This window comes from Haliotis rubra, unplaced genomic scaffold (genome assembly GCF_003918875.1).
Source record: "Haliotis rubra isolate DU_JTF1 unplaced genomic scaffold, ASM391887v1 Scf1316, whole genome shotgun sequence".
In the NCBI taxonomy this organism is placed as follows: Eukaryota; Metazoa; Mollusca; class Gastropoda; order Lepetellida; family Haliotidae; genus Haliotis; species Haliotis rubra.
The window spans coordinates 137,804-159,303 of NW_025765244.1; the positions used below are offsets into that span (position 1 = coordinate 137,804).

The window sequence follows — 21,500 nt, forward strand, 5'->3', positions numbered from 1 at the left end:
ATGTCATGTCTAAAAACTGTCATGTACTGAAAGTGTCAATTCATGAGGTAAATATTATTTTAAAAAGTTCAAAGTATAAACATAGCTTATGACAACCAGCTACGTATCACTTGATATTGAACAAGGCAAAACGTACATGATATTAGATTCATGAACAATATCTAAAAGACAAAATATACGTCATAATATTGAAACTGAAAGCAGCTGAATAGGATGAACTTTGGTAATTCTATTTACCAAATCATATTTTTTAGCTTGACATATATTTCCTCTCAGCCTTTGTGAATGGCGTTTTGTTTTTGCTTTTCTTTAGATGTGATTTGAAGGGCAGCTTGTTTGTCCACATGTACTGTCCCGCTTCCGCTTCAGTGACGAAATTTGATCAAATTTGAGAAATTAACAGAAATCATAAGACAAAGTTTACCACTGCGAATAATAGTATTTTAAATTTCTTCAAACTATGTGATAGATCGACCAGCGTCGTGTTGGTATTTCCCACCAGGAAATCAAATGGCGTGTGCGTGGCTCAGTGCACGAACATAGCAAGTCAATTGAACGAATGTAAAAAAGGGCATCATTACAAGGTGACACTCTGAACTTGGGAGGCGATCGATGCTAGCTTTCGCTTCAGTCTTTACTATTAACCGCATGAATAGAACGTCAGTGTCATGGATCCTAAAATGTATGAGGGAATCCGGTGAGACGTGTGTTGCAGCTGAGTGTAAAATATACGTAATGCAATAGGCATCTCATGAACGGCCATCGCGGAACACCATCCAATATCGCACGACACTTCCGCGTTCGTGTTCGGGCTTTCCCCAAACATCCCAACTGACTAGTTTTATTGCTGACGTTCAGAAGTATCGTTTGTGATTTGAGGAATGAAAAACAGACTAATCACTAATATGTTGTTTTTGCAATTCGATCCCAGTTTAACTTTTCAAAACATACAAGAAATAACATACACGAAATATGTCAAAAATGGCGACATTTACAGTGTACCCAAAATGTCCAAAGGCTATTTCCAACACTTTTGCTTAACGGGAAGTATTCTGTAGAATTAAAAATTGCAAAGTGCGTTTATGTGCATTATATTATGAAGAAATGGAGGGACATATGCCCCCATGGCATCCTGGTTTAAACACTAGTATGTACAAGCTACCTCAGAGGATGATAGAATCTAGATGTTTGAAGAGCTCCAAGCCAGTGGAGTACAACTAAGCTGAGATGTGTTATGTAATTGTCGGTTTCGTCGGTTTTAAGATGAAAACAGATAGTGAAAAGCTGCTTACCAAAGTTTGTCTTCAACACAGACAGTTTCAGTTCAGGTCAGTAGCGTCCCGGAATGACTGTGGTAATATCACGTGATTCAAGCCTCTTCTTTCCTTGTGCGTTACACCCGGATTTGTGCAGCTAGTGTATTGAAAACCTGACTTGCTACCGACGGGTAGGTCATTGTATAGCATAACAATAAACACTCGCTACACCATAACTATGGGTTTGTCCGTGTAAGTGTGCTGAAGACTTTCTCCATCAATCTTATAAGAAAACCTCATAGCGGGTTCATTGGAAATAGGGCGGCCACTCCAATTTTATTCTTCTCTAAACAACTAACGAAAGAATCATCTGGCCGAGGCTTGTTGATTGGACCTGCAGTATATGACATAAGGCCTGTCCGACTGCCCCAGACAGGCTAGGTTTCTGACGGATGATCTAAATTTACAGCTAGCCAGCCCGATGGTAAGGTACAAATTTTAAAAGCTCCATACATCTGAATAAATTCATCATATCTTGGTGTCTGGTCTGCTCAAATCTATTTTGGGCAGGTGGCATTTTGAAGTTGCCACCCATGATGTCTGGTTGGGGTTTTGGCTTATTTCATATACTGGCACCTCGAGTTCCATCCAAATTCTATCCCTGAATATGTAGTGGGCGTCAAGGAGAAATGACAAGTACATACGGCCTCAGGATTACGGCCTCATCAACAAATGTAATCTTGTTGCTTTTGACAAAACGTATGAACTTATTTGTGTTATCTTTATTAACTTTCTGTCGATTCTGACAGCAATGTGATTATCAAGATTCAGGAAAATCATGACAAATATATAAAGCTTGACAATCTCAAGTATACTCTCGTCAGACCCCAATTGTTCTTTGTGCCCTCGGTTGGGTACTTCTTGATCTCCTGGCGCAGATCTGGCGTGTACATGTGTACTCGACAGGACCACAGCCTTGTGGCTGTGCCCTGGCGACCCAATCTCGTTATGTTACACTTTTCATTTTAATTAGTTAAATCTGGGAAACAAAATATGTATCAAGAAAGTACATTTCACCCAAACTGTAGAATTGTGAACGCTGTCAGACATTCAGTAGATATTGCGTCAAAAACATTAAAGCATTACTAAGGTCAACACCTCGACGGGTTTGAACATTCCAACGCCCAATTACATTGTGTACGGAGAACAAGTTAGAGAACATTTACAAATGCTAATAAATGACAACGCTGTGCCATTTTGGTAAATTTCACCTTTCCCAGCTCCACACATTAATTTTAAAATCACATTTTATAATGATGTTGTTTATATTGTGAAAAGGGTGTTCCATTTATTGTTTAAATTCAGAATGTAACTTCTCAATATAGTATGACCAGAAATTATTGAGAATTTTAGGAATATGTTAAAATGGATGTCTAGTATAAACAACCTTGACCAGCTATCAAGTGCTTGGTTTCATTCAAGAGAGACAACTCCGTTAATCCTTTTTCAGTAGTTTGTGAAGAGTTATTCCCCTTTGTTTACTTGCTATCAGACGACATTCTCTTTAATCCTCAGCATGGATGATTTAGAGAAGAGAAAGTTGATTTTAGAGTATCATAACAAGGACATCAGATCAGCTAAAGTGATTTCAAGTAGAACAGGCATCCCTTTTTCCACTGTTTATCGTGTTTTGAAAAATATTGCAAATGGATATGGCACTGAGCACCCGGGAGGTGCAGGTAGGCCCAGAAACTTGACTGTCGGTGACAGGAGGCGGCTTGGTATTCTTGTTTCTAAAAACAAAAGAAGGAGTTTAGAAAACTTAAGGCTGGATATGATTGATATAGGAACTGTGGCTGTCTGTAAGGAGACAATTAGAACTGAGCTGCATGCACTGGGTTGGCAGAAAAGTCGAGGAATTCCATCACCGATCATGAAATCTGAACAAAAGGAGCGAAGGTTGAACTGGTGCTTGCAGCATAGAAATTTTAACTGGGACAATGAGATTTTCTCAGATGAAAGTTCTGTGTGGCTGTTTCCTAATTCACTGAGATTCGGGACCAAGCAAACTGAAAAACCTTTGTATCAGCCCCCAAAGTACAGTCCGAAATTTAACGTGTGTGGTGGCATATCTGTGTTAGGGGCAACGCCCCTCTGTGTATTTGAAGGGAATATGAACAGTGAGCGGTACACAAATATTTTCGAGGGACATTTACTTCCATCTGCTCACGTGTTCTATGGATATTTTTGGATTATCCAGCAGGACAACGACCCAAAAGATCGTTCAAAGCATTCACAGGCCCGGTTTCGGACCCAAAATATGACATTATTAGATTGGCCAAGCTATAGCCCTGACTAAAATCCAATAGAAAATGTTTGGGGACTTAAAGTGTAAAAAAGAAAAATCTGACAAATATTGCTGAAATGAAAGTAGAGGTGGTCCCATATTGGGACTGCGTGGACCACGACTTTCTACCTTCTTTGATCAGTAGTATGACCCGCCGCATTGAAGCCTGCATTGCTGCCCAATGGTGACTTGACAAAATACTAACTGTTCATCTGTCTTTGAATCTGGAGTTATGTTCTGCTAATATTCACATAAATACGTGAGTAATGAATGAAATTTTTAACAATTTTTAAGTTACAATCTTAAATTCTCAATAATTTCTGGTTGTACTGTAAGTGTAGTTTTTCCGCATTATCTGAAGAGTTAGTGTATTTAAGGGCGAAACTGTGTCAAGTGAACGTTATTAGTAGCGGTTATTAAATCGAATGGCCAAAAATAAATTAGTTTATAAATTATAACAACAAAATAACAAACTACATGGTCTGAGAAACATTTTGAAAATGATATATAAGATCAAGTGATCAAAACTGTATATATGCATGCTATTCATAAATCGTAAGAAATAAAGTGTATTTTTAGTAGTCATCAATTCTCACAGAGAATGCCCAATTTGAAAACGACACAAATCGTAAAAAAATACAATATTTCTGCCACTTGTTGCTGTTTTATCGAAGAAAGTGTCACGAACGAAAATATGAAATTGTAGCACTCAATAACATCTCATGCAAAACCACCCTACACGATCGCTGTAATCTATATGACTGTTCTTTATGATGGCTGCATAACACATTGAAGGGAGATATCATTGACAAAGTTCAGTCGTTAATACCTAAGAAAACAACATTACATGTAACATCCTCTCCACTCAGTTGAGTTTGTTAGCATAATAAGAATAAACCTGATTAAGTCAAAGCTCTTGAAAATATAACTTTATGTTATACTGTTAAATGCAGTTCTTTACGCAAAAGAAGTCAACAAAAAGAATTGACACCTGAGAGGTAGTAACATGAACTTCACTGACAATACAACAGCATTTATCAAAGGTAATATTATTGATCAGATTGTTAATGAAAGCCTCTGTAACGTAGATTATAGATTTGCACAAGAACAACAGCACTTGTTCACATGAATATCATCCATTCCCTTTTTCTCCAGTGACGTCACTCTATTGTTCTTGCAAGGCAGTATTTCTAGTCATATCCTGGATGACCCGTCGATTAGGCGGCATTACTTAAATATTGTCCCTCTACCCCCGGGATATTACTTCAATATTGTCCCTTAATCTGCAATTAAAGCATTCTTACTCAAACAATATTTTGCACGATGGCCGGTATAACGGTGTGACCAGTTTATAGAAAATTCAGTTTTGACAAATGAACACCATAATTCATACACAAAAGAAAGGAACTAAAGCTTTTAGAAACTTTATTTTGCAGACAAATTCAGTTACAATTTATGTAATAGTGAAATTGAACACGATTGGTCGGTCTTTTGACGTACTGACACTGACATCCTTTGGACAGTTTGTTGAAGTGCTGGCATTGACATCCTCGGAAGAGTCAGTGTCGGACTTGCATTTCTTTGCAGAAGAGATGATACGCGATGCATATTCCTGCTGCTCATCACAAGTTCGCTTGTAGCTCCGAACTGCTCAGCTCAAATAACCTAAAACATAACAAGTACAAATCAAAACGACATTCTCTCTGAAAATTGGTGAGTATTCATTAACCCATGAAAATCTGGCTTCGAACTGGTCCTCAGCAACCCAGGCTTATTATACGAGGCAACTATGAGGATGGAGTGGCCAGGTTCACTGACCTGTTGATGCATGTCATTGTATCCTATTTGCGTTGATCCATGCTCATGTTTCCAGCCATTGTTTTCTTGTCGAGATTATTTACAGATGGTGAGATGTGGCTGAAATTGGTGAATGCGGCGCTAAGCAAAACCCAAACACACAAACAAACAGTAGGATTGCTTAACGTTGTAGTAGACACTAATGTTTTAGCATGTATGCGCATTGAAAACCAAATTTACTAGGCGTCATTAATAAAGTGTTAAATGATATACAGCACCTGTGAAGAAAGGTTTCTCAGAAATAATAGAACTAAGAGTGTCATCATAAGTGTTTAATGTGTTGACAAAGGTGACAGTAAGACAGCCAGAAAGTTCCAACAGCACAAGCAAACATACGTTGTATAGACTAACCCCCCCGAAATGAAAATGAGAAACACACAGATGCACCTAGTTCACATGCTCCCTATTTACGAGTATTGTAGAAATTGTTGGCACAAGGATTTCGGGAAATGGAAATCAGTCCTGTGTCGACATGATTTTACTTTCCAATCTCAATGTCAGTTCACCGTCAACTCCAGCACATTCACCACCATGTATCATCCCAACCCGGACTTCCTAGAGATTCTATCTGTGAAGGTCCGGGTTAGAATGTGCCTTCAGCAACCCATGCTTGTCGTAAGAGGCGACTAACGGGATCGGGTGATCAGGCTCGCTGACATGGTTGACATTTGTCATCGGTTTCCAATTGCGCAGATCGATGCTCATGCTGTTGATCATTGGATTGCCTGGTCCAGACTCGATTATTTACAAACCACCGCCATATAGCTGGAATATTGGTGGGTGCGGCGTAAAACTAAACTCACTCACTCACTCCAATAGACTCTGTTTGGTAAAGATCATTCGGTATCCACTCGGACATGAATGGCTTTAGCTCCGCGGTGAGTGTTCAGACAGCCATCCACTGAGCGACTTCGTAGATACTGGCCGGCACAATTTCGATAGTTCCAACTTTTAACACACCAAAGATAAACCGTATGTTAATGATAACTCCAAATTTCGGAGCTTTCTACTACTGAAGGAATAGTTTTCAAATATCAAATTATCATGACTTTATTAAGTAAATAAAAACATCATGAAGGTCTGGGTAGAATTGGTCTTCAGTAACCCATGTCGTAAGAGGCGAATTTGTTTGACACGTATCATCATATCCCAACTGTACAGATACTCATGCTGTTGATCACTGGATTGTCGGGCCCAGGCTGGAATATTTACACACCCGGCATATATATAGCAGGGGTATTGCTTAGTGTGGCGTTAAACAAACCAACCATAAAATGGTCATTTTCATTTTCCTGAAATAGAGACTCGGGTTTGACATTTGAGAATAGATTTACATTTGTTTATAAATTAGCACAGTTGAAACACAGTCTCATATCTCATAGGGTTGAATTATTTAAAGTGGGTTCAAATGTAAGTGTCACGACAGGGACGTGTGTGCTTTATTAATAAGTTGAACTTTGTTTATGAATTTTTAGCCTATTCACGACATGCTGTGCACTTATATTAGTTAGTCAACGTGTGATGTGGACTTTCTCCATTAATTGATATGGTCTGATATTCTAAAGCTTATAGGCCAGGGGCATTAGACATGACATTGGAAAAAAAATAGTAGAAAACTGATTTTTTCAGGAACGCTTCAGAACATCATTGCCATGTACAAGATTCAAAGTTCTGCAAATTCTACCTTGTGGCATTTTCATAATGGCCGCCAATTTCAAGATGGCCGCCAAAATCATTAAAATGATTATGCAAACAGATATTTTGTAAATAATTATGCCATGTGATATATCAAATGAAAGCTCATCTCACAGGGATTCCAAATATATTGATATCATGCCTTGTGGCATTACAAAATGGCGGCCAATTTCAAAATCCTTGTCCTTAAAAGAATAAAAATAATCTCACGAAAATATGTGTTTTTTAATTAACCATATCTTGTGATATATTAAAAGAAAGCCCTTCTCACCAGGAGTGTAAATATATTACTTTTAACACCGCAAATACATAAGACAATTAATTTTGGCATGATAACCACACATTTGATGCTTGTGCGTTTGGTACCAGACGTCAAAATAGCTACTCATGGTAGGTTAATCAAGACAGCTGTAGTCACCAAATTGATTGTAAATCACTTGTACGATAATCAATATCATCATCTTTAGTTAGTAAGTCTTGAAACTCACCGTAATCTTCACTCTTTGATTCATGTATCATAAGGGCTTTTTGTTAATCACAACATCTCTCAGGAGGGGAAAGGATTACAGTTTGAGGAGCTGAGGAGGACACAGAGGCTCGATTAATGGACTTGAAGTACATGTTGTAGTGATGTTCGTCCAGTGATGTCGAGTTCACAACTCCATAGAATTTAAGCATGAACATCTCTCCAACTTGTGCAATGTCATCATTTGAACTGCCAAACTGAAGGAAAACATCCAAGCAATCCCAATTGGACCTCTCCTGGAATAGAGCAAGAGCTTTCTCTTTCCCCTGATTGTAGAAGGCTGATGCTGCATCACAACCTGTTATTGCATGAACAAACATCAGATGCTGTCTGATATTGGTAATGGTTTTCTGTAAAGATCCATGCCATTTGTGGGTTGTGTAATCAACATTACCAACAGGCCCGTGTAGTTCCCCACGACAACAACAGGTGATTGGGTTGTCTCTGGCCTTGATAATTGCAGTTGAAGCAATCAAGCAGTCAGCATCAGCAGGGCCCTGTTGCACAGCTAAACCTTCTCTGACAAGTCTTCAAGCGACATTTGTTCTTCTTGTTGCTCAGAAAAGGTTTTGATGAAGTTGTTGCTTTCATGTCTGGCTCAAAAATGATTTCATATGATATGTCCGGCTGAGCCCGACTGTTCAGCAGATTCTGTGGAACACACACTGCCATACCCATCAAACACAACTGAAGATGCTGAACCGTAATGTTGAAGCACAAAGGACACATAGCTGTCACATATCTTGCTGCATGTAGCATCCGTGGGCCAAGGCAAACTTTGTAGCAGGTTGCCACCGTCAATGACATAATGCGCTCATTTGGATGGTCATTGTGGACTTGGACTTGTGATTTCAGTTGATTAGCCAAAACACTCTTCGTAGGTAGTCTTTCGCATCATGCCTTTGTCAAACAAGGCAGGTGGTTGCTTGGCAAATTCACAAAGTAGGTACAACCTCATCTCTGACTTATCCTCTATCACGCAGGTGACTCACATGAATAGCAGCTCAGAGTTTTCTTGGACTGGCTCTCCTCTGATTTTGATTTGATTCTTTTCCTCACTGATGCTTATCACTCTATCTTTGCGCTTCAACTTCACGTCAGCAAACATCAGACCTGTCACTTCTGAAGCTGCTGTCATTCCTATAGAAACTGCTTTGTCTGCGTTTACCGATTTGGCAGCTACAACACTACTTGCTATGCAGATGAGCGACTCATGCTCTTCATAGGAGAAAGGAGAATGATCTTTCAGCCAATGGACGAATGTCCCATAGTCATTGTTGTCTCACGATGTTACATAAATGAAGCTGAACATGTTGCTCAGATGTTTGGCTGTGCACTCCTGTGAACCTTCTAAAGCATCACATATTGGTATGCACTGAGGCATTGCATGGACCCATTTGGCGAGAGTGCTTTCAGTTATACCACGACCACGAGCTATGCAACCAGAGATCTTCAGCAGTCGCATCAGATCTTGCTCGATCACTTGGTCTGTGAATTGCAACTCCAGAATTTGTCTGTTCTATGGACGGTGTAGGCCTTGAACTGATCTGGTGACAGTATGTCCTTCAGATTTGGGAAGATGACCAGCAGCATGGAATTAGGGAATCATCTTGCTGACAGACAGCAGATGTATATTCCAGTCTCCTGTGCGCTCCGCGGGAATGAACTGCTGAATCAATGACATATTGTTCCACATATTCTAGCCAAAGTCTACCTGTCCTGCTGTTTAATGAGACTTTGATGAGTCTTCAAATCATCGATAATTTCAGCTAGCCGTAGGACATTGTCCTGCTTTTGAGAGTCAAGGGAGCCAATACTGCAATCGCCACCTGACAAACTGCTTTTCCACATTCAAAGAATCAAGAACATCTGTTGATTGTAGTAGGATAGACATGATAGCTGCAGATGGCAACAAATGAGTTAGAAGTGCACGAGCATAAGCATGGCCTGTCAGCATGTGAAATTACAGAATTAGGTGCATAAACAGTCGCCAAAAGATCTTCCAAACCGCATTCACCCATCGCATATCCAATTGAACCCATTTATGACATGAGTAATGAACAATCCTGTTGAGCTGTAGATGTGCCGATTCCACAATTTCTGCTGCTTTAATGTAGAGGGGCTTGTCATATGTTACTGGACAAATCCCAAGATGTTGGTTTTCAGCAGAGTCGATGGTGTCGGGCCTTGATGGGTCCTGGTTGACAAATGGCAAACTCTGAATTTTGCTTCTTTCGTTGTTGTCTCCAGTTACAGCTGACTGCATAAATCCGCTCGATGATGGACGTTTTGAGAGTGGAATATCAAGTGAAAAACTTTCTAGCCATAGATTGTCCAAAGGTTTTATCAAGCGAAAAATTGGCGCAGATGGTTTGGGTAGTTCAATTCGTCCAATCTTGACAGACTCTAGGCCCGATGTAGAAGGTTTGTGGTATACCTTGACAGGGAACTTTGCGCCCTTAGCTGCTATGCCATGATTTGAGTGGAGCGAGGTATAGATATGTCAATGGGCTCTTTCCTGACTGGCGTCACACAAACAATTCCACCTTAAACATGCCATGTACCAAAGCCAATGGTAGTTCAAACATTGTTATCAGCATTGTCAAATATGAAATTGACAAGCTCACCCTCGATACCCAAAAGTTGTCGTCTGAACGAAGTGCATCATACAAGCGTTGGACCTCTCTATATTCATCAGCAAAGGAAAACCTGTTTAGGATATCAACCAAGTCTCTGCTTTCATACTTACAGTTAATGTAAGTAGATACAAATTTGACATCTGGTACCAAAAGCACAAGCATTAAATGTGTGGTTATCATGCCAAAATTAATTGTCTTATGTATGTGCTGTGTTACACACATGATTACTTCTGTACATTTAGGACACAGAAGATATGTGCAAGACTACAACTATGGTGACAGTTGCCCTTGATTTTGATGAAGAAAGTATTCCATTCTCACAGAAAGTAAGAGATCTTGGTGTCAACCTGACTCCGACATCTCTTTGGATGATCACATATCACATCTCTCTAGGATCTGTTTTGCAGCTCTACGCAATATCACTTCCATTAGGTAATACCAGACTATAGATTCAGCAAAAATTCTCACCTTATGCCACGGAATGACCCGTCTGGACTATTGTAACTCCGTCCTAGCTGGTGCAAACAAATCACAAATCCAGACATTAACGAATCCAAAATGCTGCAGCACATGTTAGACCACATCTCTCCCATTCTTCAATCTCTTCATTGGCTTCCAATCGAGAACCGGATCCGCACTAAACTCCTCTACCTCACCTACCGTTGCCTGTTTGGATGCTCTCCTGCTTGTCTCTCCAATCTTCTTATGCCATATAAACCAGCTAGATCCCTTCGTTCTCAGGACAAAAACCTTCTGCTTGATCCTAGAGTAAACAGCGTTCGCTACGCCAGCAGATCATTCGCCTACGCATCTTCAACAGCCTGGAATGATCTTCCCTTCTCTCTCCAGAACACCAGTGACTTCTCTAGCTTCCGATCAAAACTGAAAACTCACCTCTTCCTGATGTCTTTCCAACTGTGCTGAACACTTTGTATAGTATAGCGCCTTGAGCATACATCAGTTTGGATATACGCGCGTTAGAAATGCCCTATTATTATTATATCACCAACATTGTATTTGACAGAAATGAATTATGTATGGTTCTCGCTAGTCAATTTGCATTGAAGCCACAGGGTGAATGCAACAAACTCTTGATTTGACTGTCCATTGTGTCAATATTTTCATTTGTAAAATCCTTTCCCAGATTCTAACCTACCATAATTAGATTCTAACTTACCAACATTAGATTCTAACCTACCAACATTTGATTCTAACCAACCACCATTAGATTCTAACCTACCATCATTAGATTCTAACTTTCCAACATTAGATTCTAACTTACCAACATTAGATTCTAACTTACCAACATTAGATTCTAACCTACCATCAGTGGACTCAAACCTACCATCAGTAGACCAAGGTTACAGGCTGATGAAGTGGACTAGTCCAGCAGCAGAGATCTGATAGAGAGGACTAAGGTTACAGACTGATATAGTGGACTAGTCCAGGAACAGTTTTCAGATGGAGAGGACCAAGGTTACAGACTGATGTAGTGGACTAGTCCAGGACTTTTCCAAGATGGAGAGGACCAAGGTTACAGACTGATATAGTGGACTAGTCCAAGAGTAGGGATCAGACGAAGAGGACCAAAGTTACAGACATAAGCTGACGGGGATGTCCTCTATGTTGGTTTGTTAAAAATGTATGATCATATAGTTACAGCATATAATATTGATTAGAATATCCTTGAAGATAGCATTCAAACATATTATGAACAGATATTGATCTGAAGAAATTTTTTCTTTCACCTGGTGCAAACTAAGGTAATTACTTTATTGCACCAGTTAAAAACAGGTTGCGCCTTCTCCTAACTATAGAATTATAGATATAATATTTAATTTGAAAATAGATTAAATTCAAAGTTTGGAATACCTAATTGCCATGGTAGGGTAAGTTTTATGCATGTAACAGATTGATCGGTAACGTTTCTGCTGCAGTATATACTAGTATTGCAAACATTGTAATTATAGCAAAAGAATTCTAAACAATACATCAGGCAGTTCTCTTGCAACGAAATATATAAGATAAGATAAGATAAAACCAGGTGTATCATATTACATGTACCTGATTAAGAGTCTGTCTGTACATTTGGTATAGGAGTATATTCCATGACATGTGTCTATATACAAGAATGACACTTAAACATGCCTAAACTGTTTCGGGATATTATAACCAATGTTCCTCTCTAAGCTCATTGTTTTAGCTGTTTGACACAACCTTTCATATAAGTACTAGGGTTGGGTCTATATGCCTATATGTCTTTCTAACGCTGTTTCTAAGCGTGACACGCCCCTGTGGTCATATCTAACAGGGCAGCTTAGATGGCACAAGTGACATCTATGTTCTTCTAAAACCATGAACAGTTAATCAACATGTTATTGGTTAATCTATCATTGAGTAATAATTCATAAAAAAATCTTTATTATTTATTACCACTGCAAGCAATATATTAGGTTTCAGATATTAGGAAAATATAAATACAGAATATTAGTTTCATCATGATCAATAATAGCTTAGAGATAAACACTAGACACCAGATAAGAATTCCACAAGTGTGATTTGATGGCTATCTCAACATCATCATGATCATGGTACACATATAATATATTGACATAAGACATTCTGACACATGTCAAGTTCAACGTATAAATATATTAAAAATCCCATTTTCTCCATCCAGTTAGTCCAGCATATAACTAGACGACTTAGCACTATACCAAGGTGCGTCAAAAAAAAATGCACTCGCCGTATAAACTCGATGTCGGCCTTGGCTGGAATATGAGTTTATTTATATTAACTACACCCAATGATTGTTATTTGCAGGGTTTACACAATAAAGGGATCAACCAGAGACAGCCTGCCCATACCCTTGACAAGTAAATGTGTTGTTTACTTTCAGACTGTTATTATTGTGGCATGTATATATTTGGCCAGGATACCGTCTAAAGAACTGTTAAATCTAAGGCAAGACTTCAAAGTCAAGATATGGTGTGTGATCAGACGGTTAATTCTTGACTGACAAGGAACGCGCTTGTCACCACCCACCAGCAACCATATTCGGATCTAACAGATACTCAAGTAGCATGATAGCAAAGACGTACACATATACTAGCCACATAAAGAAACTGTGCATTGTCAAAATATTATCCCAGTTGATAAGTACGATAACAATGTCAAAGGTACATATAAACTTTAATGGGGGGATCATGAGACCATAACAAGTCGGGAGAATTTCAACTGAAAAGTCAATCACAATGACGTCACGAGTCCACAAGCGGGACAGGGGTCAAACGACCATGTCACAAGCTCTATAACGGGTATGTCCACCATTGGCATTGAGAACAGCAGTGCATCGACGACGCATAGAGCCTATCAAACGTGCAAGGAAGGCTTGTGGGATGTCACGCCAGATTCTCTCAAGTTCTGTTGCAAGGTCAAGGACGTTATCTGGCGGATGAGCAAGACGGCGTAGATGTCGATCCATCTCGTCCCAAACAGGCTCCATCGGGGAGAGATCCGGTGAATTTGCAGGGCAAGGCAGTAAGTCAACGTTGCAAGAAATCCACAGCAACCCTTGCCGTATGAGGGCGGGCATTGTCCTGTTGGAATGTTAACCCAGGGCCATGACGTTGCAGAAAAGGAATTGCCACAGGTCGAAGAATCTGATCCCTGTAGCCCACACAAGTTAAGTTGCCCTGAACAATCACCAAAGGAGTTCTTTGGCGTGTTGTTATTCCACCCCAAATCATCACAGACCTGCCACCAAAGCGATTCCTCTCCAAGACACAGGCCTGTGCATAACGTTCTCCCACGCGTCTATAGGCACGTTGACGTCTATCACTATGGGAAATGTTAAACCTGGACACATCTGTAAAAACAACATTTCTCCACCAAACTAAGGGTCTGCGGACATGGTTTCGGCACCACATTCGTAGATTGTCAATGGCGTTGTGTCAGGATAGGCCGTATGGCGGGACGTCGTGGTCTGATCCCATGATGATGTAAACGTTGTCGAACGATGTTGGGGTGGATACGGCGAAGTCCTGGGATGGTTCGGGCAGTCATCACTGCAGTCTGAAACCTGTGGCGAAGATGGGTCACCCTTATCCATCTGTCCTGTCTTGGCGTTGTTACACGTGGACGTCCAGAACGTGGCCGATCGATGACGTCATTTGTGTTCTGGTAGCGTCTCACCAGTGCAGAAATGGTGTTCCGGTGGCAGTGGAAATGTGCAGCCACTTGTCGTTGAGACATTCCCCCACGGACCATCCCAAGGGCCTCATGACGTTGTGCAGACGTCAGCCTTGGCATGCTATGCATTTCAATAGCCGTTTAATTTTTTGAACGATCGCAAGGGCAGGGGTTGAGCTTTCCAAAGTGACAGTATTGTGTGGCATTCATTTGCTCTGTTTCTCTTTCCCGGAATGCACGTGCAACAACGTATTGCACGTCTCAAGGACAAACCCACTAACGTCACGGAACGTGGCACGTGCATGCATGTTGGATACATGTCACTATTCTCTGAGTTTTAATCCTTATGTGTCTACACAGGTTTGATAAATTTAGATTTTAAATTTTTGTATGCAGTTTCTTTACGTGCCTAGTATATGTATGAAAAGAATGAACATATCTGATTCGCAAACTTCATAAAATTCTGCATACAATTGGCTCAGTTATTTTTCTTCAAATCTCCTACATGTCATGCATGATGCAGTTGGAACCAGTTGAAGACATATGTCGGCAGTATGTCAGACAAGTTCTAGCAGTGCTGAAGGCTAATGGTCAGTTATCTAGTTAGAAAAAAGACAAGGTATGTGTTCAGATTTGAGAGTTTTGTTGAGTATTTGATAAACAGAAATTACATTTGGAACAGACAAGTTTAGCTTGAGGTTTGAAATGTAAAGGATTTTGGCATTGACTACTCAATGAAACCTACAAACCTAGAACCTTGGAAATTTTAAGTATAAATTGTATACTTATATACTTATCCTATCTCACGGTATGCACTTCTCTCTCTTGATTCGACACTGAGTGGAATGATGTAAACTTATTTCCTTTGGCCTCTCAAAGGAAAAGTATATAAATTTACAATTTCTATTTAAAATTTCCAAATTTTTAAACTTATCCTATCTCACGGTATGCACTTATCCCACGTTCGGACGGCGGGACGCAGATACACTGTGTCTTGTCTGTGCGAACAGTAGGACTGTGTAGACTGGAAACAACCGTAGATAGCGATGCACAAGGGAGGCCTGTTACGGCTAGCGCAACTCCTATGCTTGTGACGAGCTCCTCTGAACTCATTGGTTTACTAAGCACAATGTCTCCCAGGAAGATGGGTGTTCCCGAGCGATGTGGTGTTCGGCCGCAACCTCCGGAGAAGGATGCAGCTCAGCGAGAAAGGATGTCACTTCGCCACGATTTTCAAGGTATCCCCTTAAATTAAAGTCATAGACAATAATCAGGCCAGCCCCTGCTTCGATAAGACCCCCACAGACACCGACCAGGGGCGGGTGAAAGAGAAGCACAACTCGGAAAACTCACAGTTTTAACATTCAGTTCCAGTCAGCATCAAATTGACCATCACTCATTTACATAAGCTTAGTCAAAGGATGAGCCTGGCAACTTCAGAGCCGGAACGCAACAAAATCCACTGGAATTCGGGAGTGACACACTTCACTGACGTAATTGCTTCGAAAAGTAGAGGTCAGGAAATGTGAAATGTCGAACCCTTCCACATTGTGATACAGAATCGTGCTCCAGATTCGTCCAACTACCAAGGTGGTAGTATCCCTTAATATAGAACTGATGAAGTAGTTCTAACCCACAGGCAATCAAAACATAAGGCAGACATCAAGTTCAGATTTATATTCTGGAAAATACAGGGAAGCAGCAACCGCGTGGGACCATCCCCTATCTGGGCCGGAAACAACTGTTGTGCGAGAACAAGGGGTCCAAACTGATACAGGCCATGGACGTCCTTGACTGAGAGGTCCCGAAGTTAGTGGGAGGAGAAGACAGAGTCAGTTCGCCAGAAGCATCCTTCCATAATGGCGTGGAGAGAGCAGTTACTATGCAGAGCCATCGTAGATGCTAACGCCTATGTCTCATGTGGATTGGAAGCTTTCGAGGCCGGTAACCCAACGCAGGTGTAAGCCCGTAGGATGGTCGCTCTCATCCAGACGGATAATGTGGTGCGAGACACTTCCGCCCTGGATGTTGAGGACTGAAGGGGCACTTGCGGAGATGGCGGCAATCTTTAGAAGCAGGAAGAAAAATCTTCAAAGCCCTAACAGGGCAAAGCTGCAGGTCTTCATTGTCATGTGGCCCAAGGATCGTGGACAATGGTGGAATGGTAAAAGTATGATCGGGTTGTCCCGGCAGCTGATTCTTCGCTACGAAATCCCAACAGAGTCCAAGGAAGTCTTTACCATGCTTCTTCCGTTCAAACTGCACTCTGTTCAGAAATCCGAGCAGCTGTAGCCAGGGCTACAAGGAAAAAGGTCTTGAAGGAGATCTTCTCAAAGTCCTTCTGAGCAAAGGGTTCATAGATCGCCAAGGCCAAATTATGCAGCACCACAGATAAATCCCATGCAGGAGGTCTAAACTTCTTAGACTGATCGGTCAACTTGAAAGACCAGAGCAAATACTGAAGCTCAGGAACCATTGAAACTTTAGAGCCTGTGGTGGTAGCCAGGACCGAGTTGATCGCAGCAAGGTAAGTGGCCAAAGTGGAACACTTGAGTTTCTTAGACGACTGCAAATGCTGAAGAAATTCAGCGACGATTTGAGGTGAAGTAGAAATGGCAGATGTAATACCTCTGGACATGCAATATTCCTCAAAACACTTCCACTTCTCATCATAAAGTGAGCGGGTGAAGAGTCCAATGAGCAGAAGTGATGGCCATAGCCACTCTCCGAGAATACCCCTTGGCGATTAAGGACTTCTGCAGATGCGCCAAACCTGCAGAGACAGGGTGCAAATGGTTATGTGGCGCCGATCCGAGTGAGGGAGTAACAGTAGGTCGTCCCGATCGGGAAGAGGAACTGGGTTTAGGTCTGCGAGCTGTGCAAGATCAACAAACCAACTCCTAACTGGCCAGTAAAGGCGCGACTAAAAGCAGTAGAATCTGTCTGGTCGCCCGGAGATTCAGGATGACTCTGGGTAGAAGAGCCAAAGGTGTAAGCGTTGAACCCCTCCCACGAAATTGCCAGAGCGTCGAGATCCCATGCCAGTTGGTCTGGTATCAGCGAGACAAACATCGGGAGCTGATGGTTGAACCGCGTGGAGAATAGGTCGACTTCGGGCCTTGATAACGGTAAGACCAGTTCCCGAAAGGTCTGTGGGTTTAATTGCCACTCCGTGGGAGATCATCTGTGATGACATTCCTGACTCTGGGAATGTGTCTGGCTCGAGCATCGATGGTGAGGGAGTTGATTAGATGGAAGAACCAATGCGCCAGCTGGAGAAGGTTCGCCAAACCTGTCAACCCGAGATGGTTGATGTACCAGACGGCCGTGGAGTTGTCTGTCTGAATCAGCAGGGAAGACCCCCTGAAGTTCCATCGCCCAATGTCGAATGGTGAGAAGAACCACCAAGAACTTGAGTTTGTTGATGTGCAAGTCCCGTTCTGCGGGCGCCTACAGCCCGGCCGCCTGATGATGAAGAAAATAAGCCCCCCGACCCGTGAGGGATTTGTCGAGGAACAATGATGAGTCGACACGAAGGACAACATTCTGCTCGTCTAGCACGACTGAAGCTGAAGCTACCCTCTGGTAGTTGGGGCTTGAGCTGACGTCAGAAAGCCTAGCAGCTGCCACTGAGAGAGCGCTGGAGGAATGCATTGCGGGGTCATGATGCACCTGTCTTGAAGGGTGAACATCATCCTCTGACAGGTGTCGAACAATGTATCGATGATGTGGAGTCTCCCGGATCGCAGCATGTTGGTGAACTACAGTTAGCGGCGAAGTACTATCAGATCCTGTTGTGCCTGGATACAATCATCAATGTAGCTTCGAAGATGAAGTTGACTTCTGTAAGTGAAGGCTTGAGCTTAGGTGAGGAGACCCAGCAACTCTTGCCACTAATGAAGGGATATCTCCTGATAGAGTGCTGTATGTAGTAGATTCAGAGCATGGAGATTGTCAGTCAATCTAGAGGAACATGTACATTGTAAACGGGTGATGAAGTTCGTACGATCGGCATCTGTGGAACATTAGTTCACCAAATGAAGTGTTGGTCCGCTGGATGGAGTCAAAAATGTAGTAGACTAGATGCATGGGGATCGTGAACCTACCGGAACGTTCGCAAAGTTGTTGGAATGACGAAGGTAAAAGAAGAACGGCGACCTCGGGAATGTTTGTTAGGAAGACGAAGGCAGTAAACAAGTGCCTGGGGACTGCAGTGACCTCTGAACGGAGGGTTTGGGCTAAAGTAGAAAACCCGAGTAACACAAGTTGAAGTGTTCTGGGACGTTTCTGTCTAACACCCTCGGTAAGCTGTCTCTCTCGGCTGGCTGAGGAATTCCGACATAATCACTCTTACCGGGAATAGCACCGTTCATCAGCACTGGCGATTAAAAGCTGGGGTTATTATCCGCTGTGTAGGACCAAGACAATTCTGTCAGTGCACTTCATAGTCACTCTCAACATCATAATTCTCCGGTAAACAAACAGTAGTCCGCCATTTGCAATTGTTACCCACAATGCAACACTGACAAAAATCCAGACAACATGGTCTTCGGTCACAGCCTATAAAAAACGGTAAAGGGATGCTTGGTACTTGACAAGACATCACTGCTGGTACCATGCGCAGAAACTTTACCCGTCTGTCCAGAAGCTTGCTGGTGATGGAAGGGTGAGGAAGATGATGAACCAGGCCATGATTGCATCCCGAGATACACCATGACGTTACAAGTTGTCTGTATAGTAGTAACAGGACTCAGTGAAGCATCATTCTTGTCTGGTAATGCACAAACAAGTTGTCGGAGAGCTGATATCTTCGTCGGAGGGTAGATTCCTAAACCAAATCATTCATCAAGGTGAAGATCGGATGGTAGAAGAAATCGGGAACGATATGAGCTCTAGTCACGTAGAAGTCGTGGAGATCCGGGATCGTCAGAGCGTCAAGTGCCGGCGTAATGTAGATGTGTGCGCTACTGACAGCTACTACCTTTGTTCAACCAGTTGAAAAAGGGTACCAGGTGGGATAAGTCATGTGACTGAAAACTTCTAGTGCCTCACATGCCGTAGGGTAATCTGGAGAACCAAGTCAGATTGTCATGCTAAAAGCATTCCACGTCGTGGTGAGAAATTCAGCGTATAACAAAGACCCTGAATAGTAACATCGTGTTGAAAGCTGGTAGTGTTTGATTAATAGCTGGAGTAATTGGCCGTATCTAGATGCAAGTTGACGATCCTCGATGAAAATGTAATAAACCAATGTTGACAAGTTCCGATCCTTCAAGTTGAATGTAGTAAGTATAGATCATCTGGTATCTCGCTCAAGATAGTTTTAGATGAGTGAGTGAGTGAGTATGATTTTACGCCAGATAGCTGTAGATGGTCAGTGAACCAAGTGATCATGTGTGTCGAATGAACCAACATTATTGCTGTATCTTAAAGGCAGCTGTAAAGGTACAGATTCGCCGAACCTCAAGGTGCGTTCTGAAGAAACGTTGTGTTGGAAGTAACATCATGCGACAGAAAGTAATTGCCGAACCATAAGGATTCGGCAAACGCTGTTAGGTCGGCGAATACTGTTGGATCAGCGAACTGGTACTTTCGGTTACCAGGGTCAGTTTGGTGATTTGGATCGGTGCGGTAAGATCTGGAATGGTACTGTGATCTGGTTCTGGTGCAGCGAATTGGTTGAGCCTGACGAACTTGTTCAATGATGAGGTCCAGATCGGTCCGCCAAACTAGTACGGGGTTTGGTTCAGACGAACGAGATGAGCCATTCCTTCCTGAAAAAACAGTTCAGCGATGTCGAGTCAAACCAGCCTGCCGGAACGGTTTGGTGATGACACATGGATTAGTTCAGCAAACCATGACCAGGTGAATGTGTTGTAAGTGTCTTGGAGTCATCCCTGACAAGTAAGGTAATGTCTGATGAACCAGTAGGCTCGGAATCTTCCGTGTTAGAAGTTGTACGAGACAACACTGGGGATTCGCCGTTAAACGGATCTGATAGATGTGGGGGAAACGAGATTTCGAGCAGGTCGTTTCGGCAAGAAAATCTGAATATTGGTAGGCGGTTGATCCAAACGGTTCGGTGAACCATGTTTCCACAACGAAAAAGTGAAACTAGAAAAAACAACTGAGTTCGGTGAATCACCAAGAGATGTAAGATCTGGCGATAAGCACTCATAGAAAGCTGATTCGTGGAATGCCGTTTCAGTGAACGATGATTCGTGGAATGCCGTTTCGGTGAAAGCTGTTTCGTAGAGAACCGGTCTCATTCCGGGGAAGGTGGACAATGTGGCGAAAGTTGAGGTGGAGGGGAGCGGACAGGCGAAGCGTGATCTGGCGAACTGTGATTCGATCTGGATGGCTTCGACGAAGCAGAAGACCGAGGTAGCTGGACGCAAAAAACAACACTTCTTTTCGCGAATGGGAAGGAGGCGGTGAAGTAACCACTGACAGGCGTTGAGGCGAGGTAGACTGGTTCCTCTCACTACTGGATGAACGACGAGAGCGAGAACGGCTTTTGCGCATGCGCTCTGAACAGTCAGGTGTAGAGATCAGCTGATTCTTGTCCGAAACAGATAAGCCAGGTTGCCGAGATAACTGGTCCAGAGAGCGTAGTTCCAAGGTCCCTGATGTGTAGAGGCATCCTGAAGGGTGGTATCAGTCTCAACAACCACTACCCGGGACGTGGTCGAAGACGAAGGGCTCGGGCTGGAATGTTGAGAGACAAATTCCGAAGGTCTTCCAATAAGTAAGAGCCTGACGACACTCTCATGAAATCCTCTTCATTCGAGGGAGGGGACTGTGACCGCTGAGCAGACAAAGTCGGACGCTTAAACTTTCCTTTCTTGGAGGGACTGGGTCTGTCTAGTGAAGTGGCATAACGAGCCCTGTCAGCAACACGACAAGCACAAGCCCAAGTGTAGTCACCAAACGCCTCAAAGGTAAGATCCTTGCATTTATCGCAGCGAGAGTCCCATTTACACTGTCCC

The 21,500-nt window shown here is 42.3% G+C and overlaps 1 long non-coding RNA gene across 1 annotated transcript; it reads left to right on the plus strand.

Moving 5' to 3' along the window:
* Positions 1 to 1,639: 1,639 nt before the first annotated feature.
* LOC124267505 lies at positions 1,640 to 19,840 on the plus strand. The gene is made up of 3 exons (XR_006896051.1): positions 1,640 to 1,745; positions 4,116 to 4,120; positions 19,829 to 19,840. It is a non-coding gene; the product is annotated as an uncharacterized LOC124267505 (long non-coding RNA).
* The last annotated feature ends 1,660 nt before the right edge of the window (positions 19,841 to 21,500 follow it).